Here is a 16091-nt window from a genome sequence, read left to right on the forward strand (position 1 = left end):
TTCTGAGGCACAAAATGCTTTTGAGTTAATTCTGAGTCACATTGTGCCAGTGAGTGCATTCTGAGGCACAGTGTGACTGTGAGTGATTTCTGACCCACATAGTGCGTTAGAATTAATTTTGAGGTACATTGTGACTATGAGTGAATTCTGAGGAAGAATATGCCTGTGAGTGCATTCTGAGTCACAGTGTTCCTGTGAGTGAATTCTGAGGCACATTAAGCCTTAGTGTGAAATGTGAGGCACATTGTGCCTGGGAGTGTATTCTCAGGAAGAATGTACCTGTGAGTGAATTCTGCGGCACAAAATGATTGTGACTAAATCATGAGTCAAATTGTGCCAAGAGGCACATTGTGCCTATGAGTGAATTCTGAGGAAGAATGTGCCTGTCAGTTAATTCTGAGGCACAATGTGCCTTCCAGTGAGTGCTGAGGTACAATGCACTTGTGAGTGAAATCTGTGTCATAGTGTGACAGGGAGTGAATTCTTAGGCACTTTGTGCCTGTGAATGAATTCTGAGGTAGAATGCACCTGTGAATGAATACTGAGGTAAAGTGTGCCTGTGAGAGAATTATGTGGCACAATGTGCCTGTGAACACACGTGATTGAATTCTGAGGCACATCCTGCCTTAGAGTGAATTCTGAGGCACATTGTGCCAGGGAGTGAATTCTAAGAAAGAATGTGCCTGTGAGTGAATTCTGAGACACAAAATGCTTGTGAGTGAATTCTGAGTACAGTGTAATGTGCGTGATTGCTGAGGTACAATGCACTTGTCAGTGAATTCTGAGGTAGAATACACCTGTGAGTAAATTCTGAGGTAGAATGCACCTGTGAGTGAATTCTGAAGCAAAGTATGCCTCACAGTGAATTCTGTGGCAGAAATAGCCTGTGAGTGAATTGTGAGGCAGAATGTGCCTGGGAGTGAATGCTGAGGTAGAATGCTGTCCCGTGCGATCGTCTCGCCAGCAAGAACGACACAGGACACTCGGATCCTTCTGCAGTAAAGCTTTAATGCGTCTTGAGAGAGAGAGAGCATAAGCTTACAGAGCGGAGACCCAGAACTCCCAAGAACCCATCCCTTATATAGGCTGGCAACCGCCGCCTCGGACGTGTCACCCCATGATTGGCTGTAGCTCATCGGACCATATGACGCCACAAAAGAGGCAGAGACCAAGGGATGGAAAGTTACCCAGCGCCTGCGCACTAACTTGTTTACATTCGGTGCCTGCCGGATGCAGGCGCCATCTTGTAATGGAGAATGCAGGGACGGCTCCCTACATCTCCCCCTTTTTATTAATTAATGATAAGGCTTCATATTTTTACAAGTAAATAGGTCACCCAAATGTTGAGGGATAGAGGCAGAGGTTGTACCTTCCCAATCAAACATTAAGACTGTGTACAAGAGTCGCCATCAGGCTGTTAGCTTGACCCAAAGCGCTCTCTACCTGTCCTCTGCCGTTTTTCTGGGAAAGGGAGACTAGGGCAGGCAACCCTTATGCAGGACAACATGCCTCCCAGAGAAGCCTGCATACTGGGCAACTCTCTGTGCAATGCCTTGCTCGACATCCCTCATGGGCTGCTCAAACCAGACACTCTACCCTGTGCAATGAGCCTAGGCTCCCGGTGTGCAAGAGCTGTCTGGCCGGCGGCCTATTGCTTAAGCATAGATAGCCAAATATCAGTGGAAGCCCCTTGTTCCAAAGCTACAAGCACTTGGGCGATAACCACCTTGTCTCTCTTAGTTTGAGCCCTGAGCCTACAGACCAGCCAGAGAAGCAACACCAATCCGCAGCAAACGGCTGCACCAAACAATCCCATCCCCACCCATTCCTTAAAATAGGAGACAGCTGAAGCGATCCATGATGACAATCCCTCCGTCAAGGAGAGGTCAAGGTGCGTGGAGTTAATCTGGATAATAGCGAATCTCAACTCCCGGGGAGAAGGTGGAGTTTTGACTTTTGAGGGTCCGAAGGGGCTCTTCGGTTGAGTCTTTCCGGGATCCACAGGGGATTCTCTTCGTCCTGTGGAAAAACACATATAGCTCCCCTAGATCTTATGAGAATAGGATCCGGGCTTCTCCAAAGACCAGTTAAGATATCTTTCCATTTTACCATTTCCTTTGGCCTTTCTTGATGGCGGTTTAAGTATCCTTTTTTTTTTTTTTTTTAACTTTAGCAAAATGGCGACCAGTTAGTCATGTGACCAGGTTGCATGTGGCTGGCTACCAGGAAACAGAACATTTTAAAACAAGCATACATAAATTACTTGAGCAACTTTAGGATATGAGGCTTTCCCCAGGCACCCCAGGCCTCCAAGCAGTGTTGAATAACATGCGCGGCCTTTTCCCCTGTCAAAGACTGGGAAAGCCATCTGTAGTTTCCTCCGCTCATCCCCTATCGTCTCTCCCCCCTTTTTGTATCCTGGGGAGGGTCTTTTTTCTTAGACATGTCCTTTCTTTTTTGAGCTCCTAATCTCTCATCTTGTTCGGTTTCTGATATATTATCCTGTACCTCTTTAAGCGTTTTTTGACTCTCTGCTACCATGGGACGGCAAGCCTCAATCTCTAGACAGTTTTTAATTAGGTCTCTCTGTTTTGAAGAGCCCATTATGCTGGCGGCTACCTGGGGTAAGCTTGGTCGCGAACTGAAACACCAGCCACGGTGGGCACAACATAAGACCAATGTGAACAAAAGAAGAAGGAAGACTAGAGTTAAGGCTTTTACTGACCCATACCATGGTGGTGACAAATTAAGGACAAAGTAAAAAAAAAAAAGGTATCAGGATTAAACATACCTCTCCAAACTTACCACCCTGCAGTTCTGAATCCGCCCCCGTCCTCCAAGGGGTCTCCGAGGTGCCAGCGATGTTAACAAGTTCCCGGGTTTCAGCACCAGATGTCCCGCACGATCGTCTCGCCAGCAAGAACGACACAGGACACTCAGATCCTTCTGCAGTAAAGCTTTAATGCGTCTTGAGAGAGAGAGAGCATAAGCTTACAGAGCGGAGACCCCGAACTCCCAAGAACCCATCCCTTATATAGGCTGGCAACCGCCGCCTCGGACGTGTCACCCCATGATTGGCTGTAGCTCATCGGACCATATGACGCCACAAAAGAGGCAGAGACCAAGGGATGGAAAGTTACCCAGCGCCTACACACTAACTTGTTTACATTCGGTGCCTGCCGGATGCAGGCGCTATCTTGTAATGGAGAATGCAGGGACGGCTCCCTACAGAATGCAACTGTGAGTGAATTCCGAGGGACAAAGTGCTTTTGAGTATATATTATGCCCAGTGTGCCTGTGAGTGAATTCTGAAGTACAAAGAGTTTGTGAGTAAAATCTGCCTCACAATATGACTGTGAGTGAATTCTGAGGCACTAAGAGGTTGTTAGTGAATTCTAAGTGACAGTGTTACTGTGAGTGAATTCTGAACTACAATGTGCCTGTGAGTGAATTCTGAGACACAAAGTGCTTGTGAATGAATTCTGAGGCACAGTGTGCATGAGTGTGAATTCTGAGGCAGAATGAGCTGACTGAATTCTGACAGACATTGTAGCTGTGAGTGAATTCTAAGGCATACTCTGCCTTAGTGAATTCTGAGGCACACTGTGCCTATGAGTGAATTCTGAGGAAGAATGTGCCTGTCAGTTAATTCTGAGGAAGAATGTGCCTGAGAATGAATTATAAGGCAGATGTCCCCTTGAGTGTATTCGGAGACACAGTGTGCCTATGATTGTATATTGAGTCACAAAATGCTTGTGAGTTAAATCTGAGTCACATTGTGACTGTGAGAGAATTATAAGTCACATTGTGTCTTTTAGTGGATTCTGAGGAAGAACGTGCCTGTGTTTGAATTTTGATGCTGAATATGTTTATCAGTGAATTCTGAGTTAGAATTCACCTGTGAGTGAATTCTGAGGCACAGTGTGACTGTGAGTGAATTGTGACTGAATTCTGGCAGACATCTTGGCTGTAAGTGAATTCTGAGGCATATTCTGCCTGTGAATGAATTCTGAGGAAGTCTGTACCTGTGAGTGAATTCTGAGGCACAGTGTGACTGTGAGTGAATTCTGAAGCACAAGGTGCTTGTGAGTAAAATTTGAGTCACAGTGTGACTGTGAGGGAATTCTAAGGTGGAATGCACCTGTGAGTGAATTCACTCACAGGCACAAATTGTGTCAGGATACAGTCACAGGTGCATTCTACCTCAGAATTCACTCACAATATGCCTCAAAATTCACCCACAGTCACAATGTGACTCAGATTTCACACACAATCATTTTGTGCTCAGAATTCACTCACAGAGACACTGTGTCTCAGAATTCCCTCATAGATGCATTCTACTTCATAATACACTCACAGGCATATTCTGCCTCAGAATTCAGTCACAGGCACGTTTTCTCTCAGAATTCACACATAGGCACATGGCTGACAGAATTCTCTCACAGGCACTTTCTGCCTCAGAATTCACTCAGAGTCATATTCTTGCTCAGAATTCACTAACGGGCACATTTGGCTTCAGAATGCCCTCACAGACCAGTGTGTCTAAGAGTTCACTCACAGGAACATTCTGCCTCAGAACTCATTCACATGCACATGGTTCATGAGAATTCACTCACAGGCCCAGTGTGTCTCAGAATTCATGCACAGGCATATTTTTGTCTTAGAATTAACTCACAGGCACAATGTGCCTAAGAATTCACTCACAGGCACATTCTGCCTCAGAATTCACTCACAGGCCAAGTGTACCTCAGAATTCACTGACAGGCATATTTTGCCTCAGAGTTCACTCACAGTCACATTCTGCCTCATGATTCACTGAAAAGTATCTTCTTCCTCACAATTCACTCACAGGCTGATTCAGCCTCAGAATTCACTCACAGGCCCAATGTGTCTAAGAAATCAAAATCACTCATAGGCACATGGTTCTTCAGAATTCACACAGGGACACATTGCACGTCAGAATTCACTCTCAGGAACATTCTGCCTCAGAATTCACTCACAGAGACACTGTGTCTCAGACTTCCCTCACACGCATGTTGTTTCTCAAAATTCACTCACAGGCTGGGCGTTGGTGGCTCACATCTTTAATCGCAGCACTGGAGAGGCAGAGACAGGCGGATCTCTGTGAGTTCCAGGCCAGGCTGGTCTACCGAGCAAGCAAGTTCCAGGACAGGCTCCAAAACAATGCAGAGAAACCCTGTCTCCAGAAGAAGAAGAAGAAGAAGAAGAAGAAGAAGAAGAAGAAGAAGAAGAAGAAGAAGAAGAAGAAGAAGAAGAAGAAGAAGAAGAAGAATTCACTCACAGGCACATTCTGATGACTCAGAATTCACTCACAGGCTCAATCTGCCTCAGAAATCACTCACAGTCACATTGTGCATCTGAATTCACCTGCAGGCACTTTGTTTCTCAAAATTCACTCACGGGCACGTTCTACCTCTGAATTCACTCACTGGCACATTTTGCCTCAGAATTAACTCACAGGCACACTCTGCCTCACAGTTCACTCACAAAAACATCTGAAGCAGAATTCACTCACAGGCACAATGTGTCTCAAAATTCACTCACAGTCCCAGTGTGCCTCAGAATTCACTCACAAACTTACTCAACCTAAGAATCCTCAGACAGGCCCATTCCTCCTCAGAATACACTCACAGACACGTTCTGTCTCAGAATTAACTTACAGTACATACTGCCTCGGGATTCACTCACAGGCACTTTGTGTCTCTAAATTCACTCATAGGCACATTCTGCCTCAGGATTCACTCACAGGCACTTTCTGTCTCAGAATTCACTCAGCGTCATTGTTATTTCCCCCTTTTCATCTCTGATCTTTTTTAATTTGCCTGTTCTCTCTCTCTGCGTTTTGGTTAGTTTGGATAAATGTTTTTTCTGTCTTGTTGATTTTCTCCAAGAGAGCCATCTCTTTGTTTCATTGAGTCTTTGTACTGTTTTCTTTGTTTCTACTTTGTTGATTTCAGCCCTTAATTTGATCATTTCCTGGCATCTACTCCTCCAGGGTAAGTTTGCTTCTTTGTGTTCTAAAGTTTTCAGTTGCACCATTAATTCTCTAGTGTAACTCTTCTCCAGTTTCTTCTTGTGGGCACTTAGCGCTATGAACTTTCCTCTTAGCTCTGCTTTCAAAGTATCCCATAAGTTTGGGTATGTTGTGTCCTCATTTTCATTGAATTCTAGGAATTCTTTAATTTCTTTTTTTATTTCTTCCTTGACCTAGGAATGGTGCAATTGCACATTATTCAATTTCCATGAATTTGTAGGGTTTCTGCAATTTGTGTTGTTGTTGATTCCTAACTTTAAAGCATAGTGGCCTGATAAGATACAGGGAGTTATTCCACTTTTTTGTATTTGTTAAGGTGTTCTATGTTGCCAAGTATGTGGTTGATTTTAGAGAAGGTTCCATGTGGCGCTGAGACAGAGGTATATTCTTTTCTATTTGGATGGAATGTTCTATAAATGTCTGTTAAACCTAAAGGGGTCATAACTTGTTCTTTTGTTTCTTTGTTAAGTTTCTGTCTGGTGTTCCTGTCTAATGGTGAGAGGGGATGTTGAAGTCTCCCACTATAAGTGTGTGAGGTTTTATGTGTGATTTGAGTTTTAGTAAAGTTTCTTTTACAAGCATAGGTGCCTTTGTATTTGGTGCATATGAAGGGACCAGCTCCCCATTTCAGCAGCCATAACAGCTGAACACATACTTGCCTGACCTTGTCTTAGTCACTAAGAGGTCAGACGCCTGCCTCATGGCAAGGAACCAATCAGAAGTTAGCTGGTGGTGCTATGCTTTATGGCTCTGGGTGTGCTTTACGGACAAGCGCACAGCAATGACACACAGAGCATAGCAACCACCCTGGGAGGGCCTATGGGCCATAACAACCAGTTGACCAATCAACACAGGGCAAAACCTCCAAGCCTGGAGACACACCAATCCTGAGCCTGTGCGTATCCCTAGACACTCCCCTTACACTGCCCTATAAGATCTCTATGCAGATGGTTAGAGCTGTCTTTTCTAGCCATCCACCATGGCGGGTGGATGAAAGGCCCAAACTAACATTGTTAGCTCGTTAAACAACAATAAAGCCTCATGCTGTTTGCATAAAGCTTTTGACTCCGCATGGTGATTGGGGTAGCCGAGGTCCTAGGCTAAGATCCTGGAGGCCTGAGCTTCTGGGGGTCTTACACATAGATGTTCAGAATTGAGACTTCATCTTGATGGACTTTTCCTGTGATGATTAGGAAATGACCTTCTTCATCTCTTTTGACTGATTTTAGTTTGAAGTCTAATTTGTTAGACATTAGGATAGCTACACAAGCTTGTTTCTTAGGTCCATTTGATTGGAAAATCTTTTCCAACCCTTTACTCTGAGGTAATGTCTGTCTTTGAAGTTGAGGTGTGTTTCTTGTACGCAGCAGAAGGATGGATTCCGTCTTTGTGTTCATTCTGTTAGCCTGTGTCTTTTTATAGGTGAGTTAAGACCATTAATATTGAGGGAAATTAAGGGCCATTGAGTGTTAATTCTTGTTTGTTTTAGATTTGGTGGTGGTGGTGGTATTGTGTGTGGATTCCCCCCCCCCCTTTTTTTTTCTTTTGGCTGTTGGTAAAGTGGGATTATCTACTGCCTATGTTTTTGTGAGTGTAGTTATATTCCTTAGGTTGGAGTTTTCCTTCCAGTACTTTCTGTAGGGCTAGATTAGTGGATATGTATTGTCTAAATCTGGTTTGTGATAGAATATCTTGTTTTCTCTATCTATAGTAATTGAAAGCTTTGCTGGGTATAATAGTCTGGGTTGGCATTCATGGTCTCTTAATGTTTGTAGAATATCGATCCAGGACTTTCTGGCTTTCAGAGTTTCCATGGAGAAGTCAGGTGTAATTCTGATAGGTCTACCTTTATATGTTACTTGGCCTTTTTCCTTTGCTGCTCTTAATATTCTTTCTTTACTCTGTATGTTTGGTGTTTTGATTATTATCGGCAAAGGGACTTTTTTTGTGGTCCACTCTATTTGGTGTTCTGTAAGCTTCTTGTACTTTCATTGGCACGTCTTTCTTTAGGGTGGGAAAGGTTCTTCTATGATTTTGTTGAATATGTTTTCTGCACCTTCGAGTTGGGTTTCTTCACCTTCTTCTATACTTATTATTTTTAGGTTCAGCCTTTTCACGGTGTCCCATATTTCCTGGATATTTTGTGTTAGGGATTTGTTGAACTTAAGATTTTCTTTGGTGGATGAATCTATTTCTCCTACTGTATCATCAATGCCTGAGATTCTCTCTTCCATCTCTTGTATTCTGTTGGTTATGCTTGCATCTGTAGTTCCTGATCATTTACCCAGCTTTTGTAATTCCAGCATTCCCTCAGACTGTGTGGGTTTTTTGTTTGTTTGTTTGTTTGTTTGTTTGTTTTTATTGTCTCTATTTCAGCTTTCAAACCTTACACTGTTTGAATTGTTTCTTGCAATTTTTGGTTTGCCTTTTCCTCCATTTCTTGATTTTTTTGTTTGTTTTTTCTTCCATTTCTTTAAAGGATTTCCTCATTTTCTCTTTAAGGGTCTCTATCATCTTCATGAAGTTGTTTTTAAGGTCGTTCTCTTCTGTTTCATCTGTGTTGGATGTTCAGGTCTTGCTGGTGTAGAGTCCCTAGAGTCTGGTGGCGTCATATTAGTTTTTTCTGTTTTTGAATGTGTTCTTCTTAAATTGTCATCTTCCCATCCCTTCTTCCAGTGGATGCAGGTAATGGAACCGGCCGAACAGCCCGGGGAGCGGGGCTGTGGATCAGGAAACTCCTAGCTACCCAACGGCGTTAAGGACGAGACAGAGACATCTTGTCATCTCAGGGGGGCTCTCAGTCCATACTGGAGTCCACGGTTTATTCAAGCATCCTCTTAATAGCTTTCCAACAGTGAGGGTGATAGCAGAAGACATCTATTATCAAGTATAAAGCTGATATCAAATATTTCTTTTAATCCTTGAGGTAGTCTCAGAACGCACTATACAAGCCCCCTGATATCCTACAAGGCATGGCTTGCTAGGTGCTTACTAGTTTCCAGGCACCTTTCACCAGACCCCATGATGAGTGTGTATCCACCCCGGGCCTAGGTCCATTGTTATGCAAACCAGGAACCATTCCCCACTAAGGCCAGGCCATCCGGAAGTGATCAGCTGACATCTGAAAGATAATGGGAGGTTCAGGCTCCTGGAACCCAGCTGAGGTTTGCATCCCAAAATATCATAATCGACATTTTTGGGCCCCTGACACTAGTGTAAGCAATGTTGCCCTGAATTAACAGGTGCTTCTAACCTTTTACACAGGCATAAGAATATCGAAGATGAATTCCTAGAAGTGGACCAGCTAGCAGGAGGCCCTGCTTGGTTTTTCTCGTGATCCACGCTGTCATGTTGTCCTTCACAAAGTCTGCTTCTAACAACTGATGCTCCCTCCACCAAATGGGCAATGTGCTAGGTGCTCTGGGAAGCTGAGCAAGTAATAGAAAATGGAATATCATTTATCCCTAGTGTCTGGCTGGTTTTATAGGCTACTACAGCCACTTAAAAAAAAAGTGTGTGTGTGTGTGTGCGCGCGCGCGCGCGCGCGCACCCCAGAGTACAGAAACTCCTGGAGCTGGAGTTACAAGTAGTTGTAAGCTGCCTGGTGGTATATGTGCTGGGAACTGAACTCTGGTCTTCTGGGAAAACAGCAAGTGCTTTTAACCACGGAGCCATCGCTCCAACGCTCTATTCTCCCTTCAGCACCCTTTTTTCTATACCAGTGATTCTCAGACTTCCTAACGCTGCAACCCTGTCTTAGTTTGGGTTTCTATTGCTGTGAAGAGACACAATGACCATGGCAACTCTTATAAAGGAAAACATTTAATTGGGGTGGCTCACTTACAGTTCAGAGGTTCAGTCCTTTGTCATCATGGTGGGACATGGCCTAGTGCAGGCAGACATGCACTGTAGAAGTAGCTGAGAGTCCTACACTTTGCAGGCAACAGGCAGTGGTCTCAGTCACTGCTCTGTACCTTGATCATAGCCCCTCAAAGCCACAGTGACACACTTCCTCCAACAAAGCCACACCCACCTAACAAGGCCACACCTCCTAAATAGTGACACTCCCTATGAGCTTATGGGGGCAATTACATTCAAACTACCACAGACCCTTTAATAGAGTTAGTTCCCTATGTTGTGGTGATCCCCAACTATAAGATTATTTTTGTTGCCAGCCAGGCATTGGTGGTGCATGCCTTTAATCCCAGCACTCGGGAGGTAGAGACAGGTGGATCTCTGCAAGTTCAAGGCCAGCCTGCTCTACAGAGCAAGTTCCAGGACAGGCTCCAAAGCTACACAGAGAAAAAAAAAATATTTTTGTTGCTACTTCCAAACTGTAATTTTGCTATTGTTATGAATTGTGGCTTTTGATGAGATAAGTAATAAGATCCTTTCACCCCACAAAGGGGTCATGCATGACTCAAAGATTGAGAACTGTTGATATTCTATACTGTATGCTAAACCTTTTCTCTCTCATGCTTGCTTGTATGTGGCCTCTAAAGTTTCTCTTCTTGCCTTAAACACAGCAGGTGAGCTCTTTTAACACTTAAATACCCAGGGCTGACTCTCGAGTGCTAAGATGGTTGTTCTTATGACTTGGATCCCAAATGCCCATTATAGGCTAATGTATATTAGTGGTGTGCAGTTTAGTCAGACTAGAGCAACTTTGGGAGTTAGAACCTACTCGGAGGAAGTGCGACAATGGGAGCAACTGTTGGGAACATTATCCCTGACTTCTTTCTGTCTTGCTATCTGCTTTCTAGGTGGCTATGATATGAACAAACCACAGCTGTGAGCTTCCCACCGCCACAGGATGACAGCTCCTCCTGCTGCCAGGCTTTTCCGCTGTGAGGGACTAGGATGCCCTAAAACCATGCACTAAAATAAATGTGTCCTCCTTTAAATTGCTTATGTTACATATCTTGTCTCAGTAACTGTAAAAGTAACTAACATAGTTCCCCAAGATAGAGCAACATGTGCAGGAAGAGTTTTTCTGTGTCCCAGCAGCCGCTCCCAAATTAATTTTATAAATTAATTTGGAGACCTAAAATTAATTTTATAACCACACGGAGACCTAAAATTAATTTTATAAATGCCAGGCCAATAGCTTAGGCTCTTTTTTTTTTTTTTTTTTGGCTAGCTCTTCTAATTTAGATTAACCCATTTCTATTCATCTATGTGCTGTCCCCGGGCTCTCATGTATTAATTCCCATGCTTCTCACTCTGCATCTCATGGTGTCTCCTCTTACTCGGCCCTTCTTTTTCCCAGAATTCTATCTGCCCCAAAAATCCTGCTTAGCTAATCGGCCAATCAGCTTTTTATTAACAATGAGAGCAACACAAATTCATATTGAACAAAATTACTCCACAGCAGACATAATAGGGTACCTGCTCCCCTACCACCACGTCATATCAGAGTTATCTCTTCTGCCTGTCAACCCCCTGTCTTAGTTACTTTTCTATTGCTGTAAAAAGGCACCCATGGCCAAGGCAACTTATAAAAGAAAGCTTTTATCTTGGGGGCTTATAATTCCAGAGCATTGGAGTTCAGGGCCATCATGACAGGGAACATGGGAGCAGGCAGGCAGGCGAGGCACTGGACATAGCTGAGAGCTTTCCTATTGAAACAACAACCATAAAGGGGGGTGGGGCGCTAACAGGAAATGGAGTGGGCTTCTTGAGCCTCAGAGCCTATCTTCAGTCACACACCTCTACACATTCTAATCCTTCCCAAACCTTTCCACCAAATGCAGAATAAGCATTGAAATATGAGACTGTGGGGGTCATTTTTATTCAAACCACCATATTCCCCAAGGCCAGAGGCATGCCTCATTCATCTTCCTGTAAGACCAGGCAGGTATACAAAGGGCTGTCTCATGACTGAATGAATGACCCAGGTGGAACTCTGTGATGCAAGCTATCAAAGACCTCATGGTTTTATTCTGAGAAATTAGGTGTGTCTGACACTATGAACGTTATATTTATATGTGGCCTCTATTCATCACAAGCAATTTTGAAAGGCATTCTTTGTTTTCGTTTCTCTGTCTCTTCCTTTGGCCTCACTGAAGCCTCAAAGAGAAATATTTGATGTGGGACAGGCTGGAAGGATGGACACAGTGGCCAGACACACACAGGGAGAATACACAAAGAAGTGACAAATACTGTTGCCTCTCAAAAGCAAGGGGTGGGACTCCGTGAAGTTTCACAGTTGGGTGGGTGTAGACATGGCCTGTCAGTGTAGCCTGGGGTTTGCTGTCCCGCGCCCGCTCTGTATTCCTCGCCAGCAAGAAATACACGCAGGACACTCGGATCCTTCTGCAGACAAGCTTTAATGCATTAGACTGAATAGAGACTGAGCAGAGACTGAGCAGAGACTTAGCAGAGACACTGAACTAAGAAAACCATCCCTTATAAAAGGCTGACCAGCCGCCTGGGACGTGTTACCCTAAGAATGGCTTCAGCTCCTCAGGCAAAAATGAGCCATGGGATAGGCAGAGATCCAAGGAATGGAGATTACCCAGCGCCTGTGAAGTAATTCACACCTTGGTGTCTTCAGGCAACATTATAATGCAGGAACCGGCTTCCTACATATCCCCCTTTTTTTATTAATTAATGAAAAGGCTTTATATTATTACAAGCAAATAGGTCACCCATATGTTGAGGGATAGAGGTAGAGGTTGACCTTCCCAAAATCAAACATTAAGACTGTGTACGAGAGTCGCCATCAGGCTGTTAGCTTGACCCGAAGCGCTCTTGACCTGTCTTCTGCCGTTTTTCTGGGAAAGGGAAATTCTCAGGGCAGGTAACCCTTATGCAGGTCAACGTACCTCCCAGAGAAGCCTGTATAATAGGCAACTCTGTGCGATGCCTATGCTCAGCATCCCTCTTTGGGGCTGTACAAAACCAGACACTCTACCCTGTGCAGTGAGCCTAGGCTCCGGGTGTGCAAGAGCTGTCTGGCCGGCGGCCTATTGCTAGTAGCCAAAATATAAGCGCTTGGGTGATCTCTTGGTTTGAGCCCTGGAGCTTACATGCCAGCCAAAGAAGTAACAGCAATTCGCAGGCGGCTGCATCAAACAATTATACCCACCCCTTTTCTCATAGACCAGCCAAAAATAACAGCAATCTGTAAACGGCTGCATCAAACAATCATCTCCACCCCTTCTCCGCCAAGGGCAGGAGTTAATCTGGATAACAATAGCGGCTCTCAACTCCCGGGGGTAGAGGGTGGAGTTCCGACTTTTGAAGGTCTGGAGAGGCTCTTCAGGTTGAATCTTTCTGGGATCCATACGGGATTCTCTTCATCCTGTGAGAAAACACAATATCGCTCCCCTGGATCTTATGAGAATAGGATCCGGGCCTTTCCAAAAATCAGTTAAGATATCTTTTCATTTTATCATTTCCTTTTGGTCTTTTAGTTTTTGAGGTGAGACGCTTGGCCTCGGTATGGCCCCCAGCGTTAATGTAAATGAGGCTTTAAAGCCCCAGGCATTCCAGGCCTTTAAGAAGTGTTGAATAGCAGGCCTGGCCTTTTCCCCTATCAAAGACTGGGAAAGCCATCTGTAATTTTCTCCGCTCCTCTGATGGTAAGAAGGAGTCGGTTCCAAATAGTGGGGGTGCTGATGGAAGCACACCCGCTGAATTAACAGGCGATGGCCTCATATTTGTTTTTACTTTTGGCAGCTCCTCCTCTAGCTCTGCTTCCTTGTTAGAGTCTGAAATCTCAGAGTCTGAGCTGCTCAGCTCCAAGGCTTCCAGTTTCGTTGTAGGGCAGAGGCTAGGTTCCTTATCTCTCCTAAATTTATCGGGGTGTGACCAGCCATTCCCCATTCTTTCTCCCTCCTTCTCTGTCTCTCCCTCATCTAGCTGAGCTGTTTCTTTTAAAATTTTATCTCTTGAGCTTTTTGTTGTAGTTTCTCTTCTTATATACACTCCCTTGTCACTAGACACCCCGGGAGGTCCTTTTTTCTTATACGTTGTAGTTTCTCTTCTTACATACACTCCCATGTCACTAGACATTCCGGGAGGTCCTTTTTTCTTATATTTTATTGTTAGGCGCGCCCCATCTCTCACTACATTTGGTTTCTGATATGTAATTCTGGACTTCTTTAAGATTGCTACAACAGTGAGAAAAGTCAAAATAGCTCCTAGTAAAAGCATAGAAGCCTCTATATTAACCTCCCAAAATAGCAACATTCCCAAGCCAAAGTCTAGAAAAATCATACCTCTCCGAATTTCTCTCATTACATTCGGTTTCTGATATGTAATTCTGGACTTCTTTAAGATTGCTAAAAGTCAAAATAGCTCCTAGTAAAAGCATAGAAGCCTCTATATTAACCTCCCACAATAGCAACATTCCTAAGCCAAAGTCCAGAAAAAACATACCTCTCCGAATTTACCATCCTGCAGTTCTGAATCCGCCTTGTAGCCAAGGGGTCTCCGCGGTGCCGGAGATGTTAAGCTTCCCGGGTTTCGGCACCATATGTCCCGCGCCCGCTCTGTATTCCTCGCCAGCAAGAAATACACGCAGGACACTCGGATCCTTCTGCAGACAAGCTTTAATGCATTAGACTGAATAGAGACTGAGCAGAGACTGAGCAGAGACTGAGCAGAGACTTAGCAGAGACACTGAACTAAGAAAACCATCCCTTATAAAAGGCTGACCAGCCGCCTGGGACGTGTTACCCTAAGAATGGCTTCAGCTCCTCAGGCAAAAATGAGCCATGGGATAGGCAGAGATCAAAGGAATGGAGATTACCCAGCGCCTGTGAAGTAATTCACACCTTGGTGTCTTCAGGCAACATTATAATGCAGGAACCGGCTTCCTACAGTTTGCAACACTTTTCTTGAGATCGTCTCTTGAAACTCATTTTCTTTATTTTATTTCTTTAGTTTGTGTGTGTGTGTGTGTGTGTGTGTGTGTGTGTGTGTATATATATATATATATATATATATATATATATATTATATATATATGTGGTATCGTGTGAGTTTGTGTGTGCCTATGGAAGCCACAAGAGGGTATTAGATGTCCTGGATCTGGAGTAACAGCAACTGTAACCTGGAAGTGAATGCCTGGAACCAAACACTGGTCCTCAGTGAGGGCAGTGGGCAGTGCTGACTTAACCTCTGGGTCATCTCTCACAACCTCAAGTCCATCTTCTCAAACACTGCAGCTGAGGCCTTTCCAAAATGTTCCACATCCTTTAATAGTCAGCTTCAAAACACATTATTGTTAAGAAGGCAAAGGAGTTGGCATGACACACAACTGTGTCTGCCCTCTGGAGGCTGAGGCAGGGGGATATCTGTGAGTTGGAGGCCAGACTGGTCTACAGAGTGAACTCCAGCACAGGACTATGGTAGTGAGACCTTGTCTCAAAACAAAACAAAACAAAACAAACAACAACTACAACAAAAATAGCTGGGCAGGGTGGTGTATATCTTTAATCCCAGCATCCCAGAGGCAGGTGGATCTCTATGAGGTCAAGGCCAGCCAGAGCTACCTAATGAGATCCTGTCTCCAAACAAAGGTGGTGGAGGTGGAGAGTCAGGCTTGGTACATATGTGTCATAAGCCCCTAGTCCTTGGTTTGTTTGTTTGTTTCAGACAGTTTTACAATGTATCCTAGGCTGATCTAGAATTTACTAACCTCCTGCCTCGGTCTTCCAAGTGTTGAGATCATACATATGAGCCACAATACTCACTTTAAAAAATTTGTTTTCCCAACATATGTTTTGAACTTTTTATACTGACCCAGAGTTGTAAAAATACAAGCAGAGAAGGCCTGTTTCTGTATAAGCCACAAACTGAGAGTGGTTTGCCCATTTTTGTTTGTTATGTTTTGTTTTGTTTTTTAAGTCAAGGTTTCTCTGTGTAACTCTGCCCTGGAACTCACTCTGTAGCTGGCCTCGAACTCACAAAGATCTGCCTGCCTCTGCCTTCTGAGTGCTGATATTAAAGTCATGCACTACAACACCCACCTTAAAGATTTATGTATAATTTCATGTGTAAAAGTGTTTAACTGAAGTTACAGGCT

This window comes from Cricetulus griseus, chromosome 9 (genome assembly GCF_003668045.3).
Source record: "Cricetulus griseus strain 17A/GY chromosome 9, alternate assembly CriGri-PICRH-1.0, whole genome shotgun sequence".
Taxonomy (NCBI): domain Eukaryota; kingdom Metazoa; phylum Chordata; class Mammalia; order Rodentia; family Cricetidae; genus Cricetulus; species Cricetulus griseus.